Here is a 12,225-nt window from a genome sequence, read left to right as displayed (position 1 = left end):
TAAATGCATAGAAAACTAAGTCAAACATGTTTTGAAGTTAGTACAAAACGTTTGAGTTGTCGGACTTTCTTTTTTTGAACATTTATCTCCCCAAGTATGCACTTGTGCCTTAACAACCCCCACAGATTTGTATCCGGTGTTGACAGTTGTCGCCTGCATTCTCAGACAGTAACTCTCTCTTGAAGTGGAGTGTTTTGGGCGGCCCAAGCCACTGATAGACACTGCAAACAATGTCAAAGATATTTGACCTTCAGTGCCTTGGCGTACCATCTTAACCACAGATGTATTCTGATATTTCCATTAAAGATAAGCACCATCAACAGAGATGAAGAGATACTGAGTCAGTTTATGATCAAGAAACTAAAATAAGCTCTGATAACAAGCACGTGTCGCAAAACAATTTGCTAAATGAATCGCAGAGTCATTTGAAGGACTGACACTACACTGGTCATTCCATTTAAAGCTGCGTGTACCTTTGACATCCATGTAGTCATCCCTGCAGCTGTTAGGTACAATGACTACACCCGGGAATCAAAAGCACAGAGCTGCATTTTGCTATGAGATTAGGTTTCAATCACTGAAGCTGAAGTGGATTGGAAAAGGCTGTAGGCCTTTTAAATGATGGCGGTCAACAAGGGCTTTTTTGAGTACATTTTGAAATCAGTACTTTAACTTTTGCTAAAGATTTACCCAGAGTAACTGTACTTTTACTTAAGTCCAATACTCCCCCCCCATTCTGTTGACTACATAGAAGCACATAGTGAGAGAATGAGTCCACATCACAACCCAAAACAGCTGTTATACACGGCAAAAACTAGAGTGTTGATATTCAGGGTTAAACATTTCCACTGGTAGATTGTTGTGCACTGTGAGGGAAGTTATTCACTGAGTTAGAGTTTTGTCTTGTGACTTCCTAAAGGATGCATAGTGCATCCGAATGCATTGCCTCGCAATGATGTTGACTCTCTTTGTTCTTACAAGGAGGACCCACCTTGCCATGTAGTGTTGACCATTATAAAGACTTTTAAAGTGTTAAATTTAACTCTATAATTGTTCAATTAAGACTGGCAATTTTGCTGTGTACTTTACTTTATTGTAGAGGTGAGACTTTATCTGAACAACCTGGCTGGAGATCTATTCTCTAAATCAGGGGTGTCAAACTCAAGGCCCAGGGACCAAATCCAGCCCATGGTACAGATACACCCTGCCCACAAGATCATATCATATTCTTATTATAACTGGCCCTAAAATATGATGCCTGCAGATTTTGTCCAGTGTAAAAATGTAAACTTAATCTTGATGATATCAAATATCCTTAAGTCATAAAAATGTGGAAATAAAAACAGTAAAATAATAAGATAAAAAGAAATATTGGAAAAGAAATTCATTTGTGTTTTCATCTCATATTTTCAATTTTGCATTGCACAGTTATGACTTCAAGCTATTATTTGGTCTTTTATATCATATTTTGAATTTTTACATTTATTATTTTGACTTTTAATCTCATATTTGTACCATTTTCAATTTATTATTTTGACATTTTGTGTCATATTTTGACTTTTTCAACTTATATTTTTCACTTTATCTTATAATTCTGGCTTTTTCAATTCAAAATTTTGGCTTTTTATCTAATATTTTGACCTTTTCAATTTAGAATTTTGACCTTTTAGGTGCACCAGTTTAGGCATTGGACTTTTTCTATGAATTTAACTTTATTATGGAGGTGTGACTTTACCTGAACACCCTGGTTTTAGATAGATTCTCTTGTTTTCTTCTAATTTATTGTTGATTGGGACATAGGTGGCCTAGTGGTTTAAGGCGCGCCCCATGTACGTGGTCGCTCTGGGTTTGAATCCTGCCTGTGGCACTTTCCTGCATGTCTCTCCCCAGCTCTCTTGTTCCTGTTTTCAAATCTATCCACTGTCCTCCTCTGTCATTAAAGGTATAAAAAGCCCAAAAATATTTATTTTATTGTTGTTCAATCATCAAAAAGCAGAATGCACGCCATCTAAATTGCACAAATACTCCAACGTTTGTAGCGCTCTTTTCTAGTTCTATTTTGGCAGTGTAGACAGTACTCCCTCTCTCTTGGTTACAAATACAGTCACCGGCCACTTTATTAGGTACATCCATTCAATTGCTTGTTAACACAAATTGAGCTGATCACATGATAGTAACCTCAATGCATTTAGAAAAGTAGACGTGGCAACTACTGTAATTTTCACCCACAGCCATCCTAAGGCTTTATAGAGGATGGTCAGAAAAAAGGGAAAGTATCCAGTGAGCAGCAGTCGTGGGGATGGAAATGCCTTGTTGATGTCAGAGGTCAGAGGAGAATGGACAGACTGGTTTGAGATCACAGAAGGGCAACAGTAACTCAAATAACCAAGAAGCTGGACTGAGAAGACTTTTGGAAAATTGATGTACACAAAAATAAATCAATGAAGTAAACAAAACTTAGACAAAACCTACAAGGATAGAAGATCAGACAGTAAGTCATTTGCAGCTTTGTCCAGTAGATGGAGCTGGAGGTTTATTTTAGATGACCAAATACTGGCGCGTAGACTACAAACTCAAGTGACCTCCAGAGAAAAGAAGGGAAAAGGATGAAGTTCATTCTTTTAAGCACTGATTTCCCTTAATAAGGGGGATGGATATCTTATAATAGTAGAAAGTGAAGCAATGAAAATACTGAATATGCTGAGGCTGTCTTTGTTAGGTTATAACCTAATTCTAAAAATGATCTAAATGGAGTTGAATAGGTTAAAAAAAAATTGGTAGAAAATGTATTATTGACTCGTTAAGCTTTAGAAATATGCTGAATTGAAGAGGATTTGTGCTTAAAAATGTGTTTTGAACACAGATTTTCATGTTCAGATTCTTCTTTTCGCCATGAAATTGAGACTTTCCTGTGTGATCTTATCAAAAGGGAAGTCTGACGTCTTAATCTGTGGAAGTGTTTCAGTCCCAGAAAAAAAAACATTTAAGGCCGCAGAGTGTAGAAGCAGCATGTTAAAATGCACGTACACTCTTGAATGCTTAACCCTGTCCCCTCATGATCTCTGCTCTGAAAGTGAGGGGTAAATGTATACTGAGAAGAAAAGGAGGAGGCAGAGAGGTGGTAAATGATAGAAAAAGACACGCAGAGAGGAGAATAAAGATCAAACATTCCTGTCAGGTGACCTCTGACATTGTAGCTCCTCCTCCTTCTCCCTGCAACCTGCGAGCGTGCTGGGAGAATCAACAAGGGATTCTGGGAAAGACAGGAGGAGGGCTTTTTTTTAAATATAAACAACATCTGTGTATGTGTGCAAGTCAGAAAGAGGAACATATTCAAGTACAAATGTTCTTTGAAATTATTACTTTTAAATATTTTTCTCCTGAGAATATATTTAGCTCAGGATAATCTTTTTTTTCTGGATGTAGCAATGGAACAGGCTGTAGCTCTGAAATCATCATAATGCGATGATAGCAGCTTTTTTAGACTGATTTAGTAGAAATTGAGTTTCCTCGTTCAGTTTTTTTGCAGAACGCTTTCCAGTTGTGAAGAGAAGTCCATGTAATATAACATCAAACAGTCTGACTCCAGTGGCTGATTTGATTTCTAAAGTCACAAGACTGAGACATGCCATCATAAAAGCTTTAGTTCATAGATGTAATTTCTCCCTGCAAAGTCATAGAAAAACACCCCAAACCTGCTTCACTCTGCCTCATTTAAACAAACCCCATATGTTTGCACCTCTGCTATGGTAAACATCCAACCAAACCAAACCAAACATACCTTAAATACCCTCTGCTACCCTCCTGGGTTACAAAAACACCAAATGGTTGAAGTACCTCATGCTTTGGTCTTTGCATAGCAGCCAAAATAACAAAAATAAGAGCATCAAATTACAGCTGAAAATAGTCCCCAGTGAATACACAGTATACCAATTTGGCCATTTTTAAGGAATTAATGTAATAACTGATGTAACAATCTTAACCAGCAGAGAGTTTCATAACATGTTCATATTCCATTATTTCAAAACACTGAAAAGACATGTTGTCCTCAAAGGTTGCCATATTTAAGGCCAAGGCTCAATCCCACCCAGCATTATCCCTGCGTTTTGCACATTCATGTCTATACATAGGGTGTCTATCCTTCTAAGCGGACGGATATGCCTGTTTCCTTGTTTCACACTGGTGAATCCATCTTGCAAAGCTCCCATCTGAACCATTTGGGCCCGGCTAGAAAGTGGCAGGACCGATCAGCGATGAGGGGCAGTACTTTCAGGTGTGGTAGAGTCGTGTTTTATCAGAACTTGACAACATTTCTTCCTTAAAAGAAGAACAAAGAACAGCAGTGAGTTGTTTTCTGTTCAAAAAGACAAAAGTCGTGTACTGACATGTCTACGGTCGCCATGATTCACGTCCTCGGTAACTGTGGATGTGCACATCGATCGCGGCTACATCAGGTGTTTTGTTGCTCTGTTTGGCCTGTTAAGATGTGACAGAATGTTTGTCCAGTCACAGTCCGAGGATTTTCAAATCCTCTGCCCTTTCCCAAATGCTTAGTATTGAAGGTTTTCCAGATGGACGTGTGAAACAAATCCATCTGGTTTGTCAGGTTACAAGGTGTCCTGTTACCACTGAAATGGAGGGTTAAGTGTAGATGCTAGGGTTACATGGCTCTTTGAGGTTTTCTTGCGGCAGAGTCCAAACCAAGTGTCTTGGTAGATTCCCTGAAGCTTACAAGTCATTGGCAAGATTTGAAGATCAGTCTAATATCATAATATAATTTTGTTTTACTGCACTATGTTCTGTTTGACTTTTTCACAACAATAGCTTGCAATAGATAGGTAAGGTATTGTTGCATCTGTTTATGTAACGTTTTAGACGACTACTCATGACCAGTCAGGAGCTTGAAGGATAAACTGATTTTATTAGGGAAGGATTTTGTGATGATTTCGTGGGGCCGTCAGACATGGGACAGAGTCTTATGGACTTAGCACACTTAGTTTGTTATTTTTATCGGAATTTTCCACGATTTAAAAAAAAACAAACAATATCAATTTTTGTGTTAATCATGTTTGCACATGGACTCCATTTAGATGAGTCTCTCCTTCCCTCCCTCATACTGAAACCTTTCTTTAAACACTATGATTTGCCCATTTATGATGTGGATGTACACCATTGAACATAACATAACATAAAGTTCAAAATAAGTGATAAGAGACCAAATTAAACAGTCGACTCTGTTTCTCCAAGTTAGCACAGCACCGTGATGCACAAGTTTGTTCAGATAACCCATTTGAAGGTCTGTCAGGAAAGGTTGGACCCACTTTTTACTTTTTCTTTTTCACGGAGTGAAAGAGCCATAGATCAGTTCTACTGCTTTTTTCTTTGAGACCATTTTGCCATGTCCTGCCAATTTTCACAGGGAAAAGAAAAAGTGCCCGTCTGTTCGTCATTCAAAATTTTCCATTCATAAGTATAACTCTGCAAAGGCAGGCAACAGTTTGTTTTTTTTTAATAAAAAGAAATCCTCTCATGTCAGATTGTTCAGAGATCCTTGAGCAACAGTAAACTTCTGTTTACTCTTAATCAAAAGTTGCTTTAGATGACTTATCTCACAGAAGTCAGGGTTAAGATCTCTCAGCCGCCAGCGTTTACTCCAAAGCTCTCCACACTATTGTGTGTAAACTCAGACCAGTATTTTGTGTTCTGCTGCTTGTAGCCAATACACTCCAATGTGAGGATTTGGCCTTTAAGTCCAGCACCATATTGTATTCGGTTTAATAATGGGAGTCAGATGTTGTATTGGATAAATATTACAGTGCCTTTCATGATCAGAAGCAGATGTGTGGCAAACTCTGGAAAAATGGCTCCATGCTGAGAAGGCACGGACAAAAACAGCTGATGGAGGGCAAAGGAGGAATGAATGTTATTTTTCCTCCGTGTGGATCAATCAGTTTTCAAGGTTATCCATTCTAGTATTCAGTTTCTGTGTTTTCTCAAGTGCTGAGAACAAGGACAGTTCAGGAGTAAAAACTACAAAAACCTTGTTTTATCCCTGTTAAAGTCAGCTCAAAAATGCAAAATTGTATTCCTCTGTTAAATCAGACTTACTTAGATTTGAATGTAGAAATGTTTTCACCCTAGATGTTCTGCAAAATACATTTCTAAACCAAAACAGACACAAATATTCTCATTTAGCTCCTCCTTTGAATCTACAGGAGGTTTTTTGGGGACAGAATGGCCCTCATCCATGTTACATAATGACGTTTTTAAAATTCTGGATTAATATTGCTGATGCATCAATATTGTATTTGGTGAAGGTAGATGCAATTATTCGCTATTTTGAACACTGATGACTTTGTCAGGATGCATCCCATTTTTATACATATCAAATGCTTAACAACATATTGCATTTAATATTTAAAATCTTAATCTTCAAAAGAAAAGCAACTCACCTAGAAGACTGAAAGCAGGCCCCCCTCCCTGAGCCAAACCTGGTGGGGTGAACTCGCTGGAGAGCATCTTATTGATGGGCATTGACAGCTTGGAGCTCGTGCCCTTTTGGTCGACCACCACTGGGGATAAGTACTATAGTGGGATGTATTGTCAGTTGCATGTGGGTTTGAAACCAGAGCATGCGTTTGCCTTAGAGTAGCACCAAGTTGATCCTTTTGGTTTCCCTTTACCAAAGCTTGAGCTTATCTCATGGGAGTTATCAAGAGGAGCTGTAATTTCCCAAAAGACACATATGGAGTACTGTTGCTTTGGAGTTTTCCCAATTGAACAAGTACTTCAATAAAGGATGCCAAGAAAGCTGACCTTCAGTGGGATTCAACAATGAAGTTGACAATCTTGGTTGCTACCTATATGTTTTGACAGTTTTTTTTTTTTAATGGAAGACAACTGCATTTACTAACCAGTTAAACGACAAACAGGGTCTGTTCTTCTTTTTTTTTTTTTTAAGATTTATTTTGTGCATTTTTTGTGCCTGTATTTGATAGATGAGCATAGTGGATAGAGTCATAAACAGGGACGAGAGCAGGGGAGAGGCATGCGGTAAAGGGCCTCAGGCCGGATTCGAACCCGTGCCATCCTTGTACATGGGCGCGCTTTTAACCACTAGGCCACCTGTGCCCCGAGGGCCTGCACTTCTACAGAAACCATCTTAGAAATAAAACCCAGAGAGTAGCAAGTGGCAAATCAGATCTATTGGACGCTCTACTGACGCTGACAGATAACAGTACCACCCTGGATTACGGATGCGTGCGGTTAAATTTGTTTATCAAATCAGCTGGTGCAAGATTTATGAATTGGTTTAACAAATTACCTTTAATTTTTTCATAAACACTGTGCTTAAAATCCTGGTCTATAATGCTCTTTTAAACTATAATGAACCTCCTGCCACTAGAGGCCGCTGTAGCTTTAGTTAATAGCCTTCCTGTTTGATGCACTTCACCAGACGTAAATATGAGAAGCTTAGCGATAGCTTAGCGGTTAGCATTTAGCAGGAACAGCGCGGTTTGACAGTTTTTTAAAATAATGAATGGAAATAAAGTGGTACGTAGACTGCCGAGGGTTGAACTCACATATAACTACACAACTGAAGTGAAATGAGCATCATATTAATCTGCAAAGAGGACAACGGCTGGAGGAGCTAGCAGCTAATGTTAGCCACGCTGTACAGAGTACATCAGGCTCACATCACATCCACAAACACATTGACCCTGTGATGAATTTGACTGTTTTGTACGTATTTCGTCCTCTATAGATTTGTCGGTTAAACGCAATTTAAATGGACCTTTAGTCGAATGGGGAAATAGATGTATCATACTCACTTATGTAACAGTAGCTAGTTAGTTTTAGCTAATTTGCACTCATGTCTGCTCTGATATAGATTTTCTTGCCCTTTACTTACCAAATGAAAGAAATATTGCCCCAGCCACATTAAAAACACGTAAATCCTTTGTACTTTTTATCTGTCTAGCAGTTTAAGGGGAAAAATTCTCAACTAAACAGATGTAAACACCACTGAGGTGAAGTTCCAGTAAGAGCTTTGCTGTTTAGATGTTGATTTCCCAGTGTCATGTGGGGGTTTAAAGTGCTCATAACTTACAGTAAAAATTAATATCTCAATTTTTCCGCCCCTCTTTAAGCTTTTATTGTTTTGAGGAACGAAATTAACCAGCCTGTGCTGAAGCTCCACGTAGTGGTCAATGGTAGTAAACACTTTCTCTCTCTTTTTCTTTAAGGGGATTTTTTTGGGCTGAAGAGAGACATGAAACATGAGGGAAGAGAGAGGGGAAGAGGCATCAAACAGCGCTGAGATGGTGAATCCATCCTGTGACAAGTACACTGAGGACTATAGTCTCTGTATAGCATCTATAATATGGATGCCTGCTCTACCCTCTGAGTTAAACTGGTGGCCAGAACCCTTTTTCTACTTTTTTTTTCCCAGTACTCTACACCAGTCATGTGAATGCTATGAGCAGGACAATTCAGCTTGTCATGACATCATTGCTAGAGCTATGTCATTTGTGGTCTTTTGGAATCAGTATAACAATGTCCAAAAGATTAAGCTGAACATTTTCTCTTTTGTGATGCTGTCTTTATACCTCATCTGCCTTAAATATTGCATGTAAAATGAAGTGAACTTACACTTACATAAATAGTTGCAGTTGACTGCGGTCATTCTGACTTTTCTGTCACTTCTGGGAATAATGTGACATGTCGTTAGTGGAAGTTATTTGTCCAGCATGCTGCAGAATTGAGAGTGATTTACGGCACACTGAGGTTTCCACTCAAGCAGAGTCACGTAATGTACAAAGGGCTTTAGCAGCAGATGTGCATGTAAATTACATACGATCACACACTCAGAGGAATGCTGCGGCAGATGTGAGGAGAGCAGTAGATGCCGTCACATCACCGGGTCGCTGCTGGCTACCATCTGCCAAACGCACTGACCCTTTACTCCATATGATCCTTCTCCTTTGACTCTTTAACGCTCTCACTTCCTCTCGTTTTCCTCTATGCAAGCATTTTTCTGCCTGCACAATTTTTTTTTTTTATTTCAAAAGAACAACTAGTATCATTGTACGATACGAGTCTAAATATAGCAGCACTTCAAATGAGGCTTGTCTGCCGGTGCCCCTGGGCAGCATGTGCTGAACTGCACACCCACCACGTCAATCATGAGCTCAAAGCACCCACACTCTCGTGCACAGCTGCTCATTGTGGAGCCCATGCTGTTGGTTGACCTTAATTAACTGATGTCTCTAATTAGTGGCAGGTTATCTTGGAAATGTGTGCCTACTTGTGACAGAGAATAATTAAGGATAAAGCAGGGGAAATGCGACTGATGGAAATTTTACATGCAGGGGGTTTTATCCACTTATTTTCCAGCTTATGTTGAAGAAAGCACAATCTTATCTTCAAACATCAGACCAGACAGATAGGGTTGTAATGATACCAGTGTTGCTAACTTTGATTAGAGTCTTGTAAAATGAATTTTCATACAGTACCACGGTAATGAAAATGCAAGTCCTAGGGAACTACTTGTTACTAAATAAACATTTGTGCAGTTTAGACAGGGCTCCTTTCTCTCTCATGGCAGCTTTTGGTAAAAAATATGACAATATGAAGTTTTTTATCGGTTCTTTGCACATGATGTCATGCAGCAGCGGACAACTCCTCATGGGGGGCAGGAAGTGATTTCCACATGGAAAAGTGCTACCAAGAAGGCCATGTTTTGAGCAATTTGACTATACTAGGCATTCCAAATAGAAACATTCTTAATTAGTGGGGATGCTGAGCATCCACACTCTTGATATTTGGGTTGGCCGTTTTGTTTATTATTATTCTTCCACGCCGGCTATCTCCTCCTTCATACTTTGTCGTATCGATGCTGTCTAAACTTTAAAAAATTCAGTTTCTCCATCATTTGACTGCTATGGATTTTCTCATTTCTAACTTTTATATGCTATGCTTTTTCAGCCATTGAATGCAATTTTCAACTACTTTTAGGCTTAATTCAGCTATTTTTTTGCTATTTTCAGCTATTTTAAGGCTACTTTCAGTTATTTTTACACTATTTTCAGCTTTTTTAGGCTTCTTTCAGCTATTTTTATCCTTTATTGAGCTATTGAATGCCATTTTCAGCAACTTTTATTTAAATTTATGCTATTTTATGCTATTTTTTTGCTATTTTCAGCTATTTTTGTGCTTTTGGCTATTATCAGCGGTTCATCCACAATTCAGCTCTCAGCATCCCCACGTGATTTCAGCTTAAATTGCAATTTTGATCTAGTTCTAAATCTACTTCAGCATCCTAAAAGTAGTGACATCCATCCATTCATTTTCTACACCACTTATCCCGTTCAGGTTGCAGGGGTCTGGAACCTAAAGGTGGGGTACACCCTACTGGTCGCCAATCAGTCGCAGGGCTAAAAACCAGGCACTCTCATACTCACACCTTAAGAGTCCCAAATTAACCCAACAAGCATGTGTTTTTGGTGGTTGGAGGAGAGAACCCACACGTGCACAGAGACGACATGCAAACTCCACACAGTAATGCTCTGACAGGGAAACAAGAAGTGACATTCAGGCAAAATTAAAAAGTTTTTAAAAACTCACTGCAGAAGTTCATATAGCCTCAGTCTAAATCCTGGACAATACTTGTGTATGGTCCGTTTCCACAAAGTGGTCCTGTTTGGTTCAGTACAGTTTTGCCATGGTTTAACACATCAAACTCTGATCTTACTTGTGTTTCCTCAACTGTTGTCTATCCAGTCTCACTCGTTGCGATGAGAAATCCATTTCCTTTAAGAGATCCAGATCATTTGGCTTAGCTCAGTAGAGCTGGTTGTTCGGTTTTTAAAATGCCGATAATATAACGACAAAGGACGGAGTAACGAAAGCTGGCACTCCAATAGGAGCTAGCTACAGTGGTTCCTGCCTTGACCTGCCTCTGTACTTGAACCATATGGCTACTTTATTCCTCGTGAAGGTATATTACTGCCAGGTGTTTGTTGTAGTTCATTCTTTACTTTCAACATTGTAGAAAAATGACACATAAATACACCTGAATTAATCATTGAAACTTCTAGATACTGTTTAAATATATTGAGCAAAGACGGGGGATTTATATCACAGAGGCTTGCCTACATTGACGCAAATTAAAATGGACTCAATTGAATTGTGAATTGCATATTAATCATGAGACACCCTAATGTAATTTCAAACAAAATGATAGCTGCTGTTGGAGTCCTCTGAAGCACTTGGTTCTGCTCCCTGTTTGTCAGAACATAAGAAGCTACAAATTATAAAACATAAAAAAGCACATTTCCAAAAGCAAAGAATTTGTGTTGAGTCATTGCTTTAAATGCATTTCAATGCTTTCAAAAGAAAGTTCTGCTGACACTGTGAGTGTTACATTGGACTCAGAGGATCAGAGGAGGAGGAGAAGGAAGCAGTTTAGCCATTCTGTTATTGCTTTGGTGTTCCAGCGAGGGATTTTCCATCTTCAAAGTTTCCTGCTTTAGTTTGAAAATCATCTCTGATTCCTCAGAGGTGGAAAAGTTTACACCAGAGAGACGAAGCTTGCCCTACTTGGGCAGATAAAACTGCTCGGTTCAGAATTGACAGACAGTCAGACAGGCAGATATAGACGAGGGTTATTTAAGGCACACACCCTGATGCTGCTGCTGCTGCTGTTACCATGGCAATAATTTTTACTGCGATGGTGTGTGTGCACGGACTACCTAAAGTGTCCTCCATATGAACTCTTTGGAGTTGCTTTACTTTCCGATCAGGGAGAAAAGGATATACACTTTGACCAAAGACACTTTCTACTGTTTCCAATCTCTCCTCAGTAGAAACCTCCACTTCTGTGTATCTACAATAACCTTATTGTGTCAGTTTTGCCTTTTTTTTCTAATAAAGTACCCTGCTTGTGTTTCCCTCTGCAATGGAAAAACACTACCCAACAGAAAACAAAGCAAGTCATTGATGAATATTTAGAATTGTGCAAAACAACAGATATCAAAGGCAAAATAAGGCTGTTTAAGTTCTGATGCTAATGCCACAGAAAATCCAGTCAGTTAACCCAAACCCACACTAAAAAAATCAACAGGCCAAGGTTCTGTTTTTCAGTAATGGAAAAAGATTTATGAACTTGGAGAGGTAGTGAGGCTGACAGCAGGATAGGATGCCCCACCATGGAGTCTAGACACT

This window comes from Cheilinus undulatus, linkage group 24, assembly GCF_018320785.1.
Source record: "Cheilinus undulatus linkage group 24, ASM1832078v1, whole genome shotgun sequence".
NCBI classification, from domain to species: domain Eukaryota; kingdom Metazoa; phylum Chordata; class Actinopteri; order Labriformes; family Labridae; genus Cheilinus; species Cheilinus undulatus.
Note: the sequence above shows the minus strand (reverse complement) of the source record.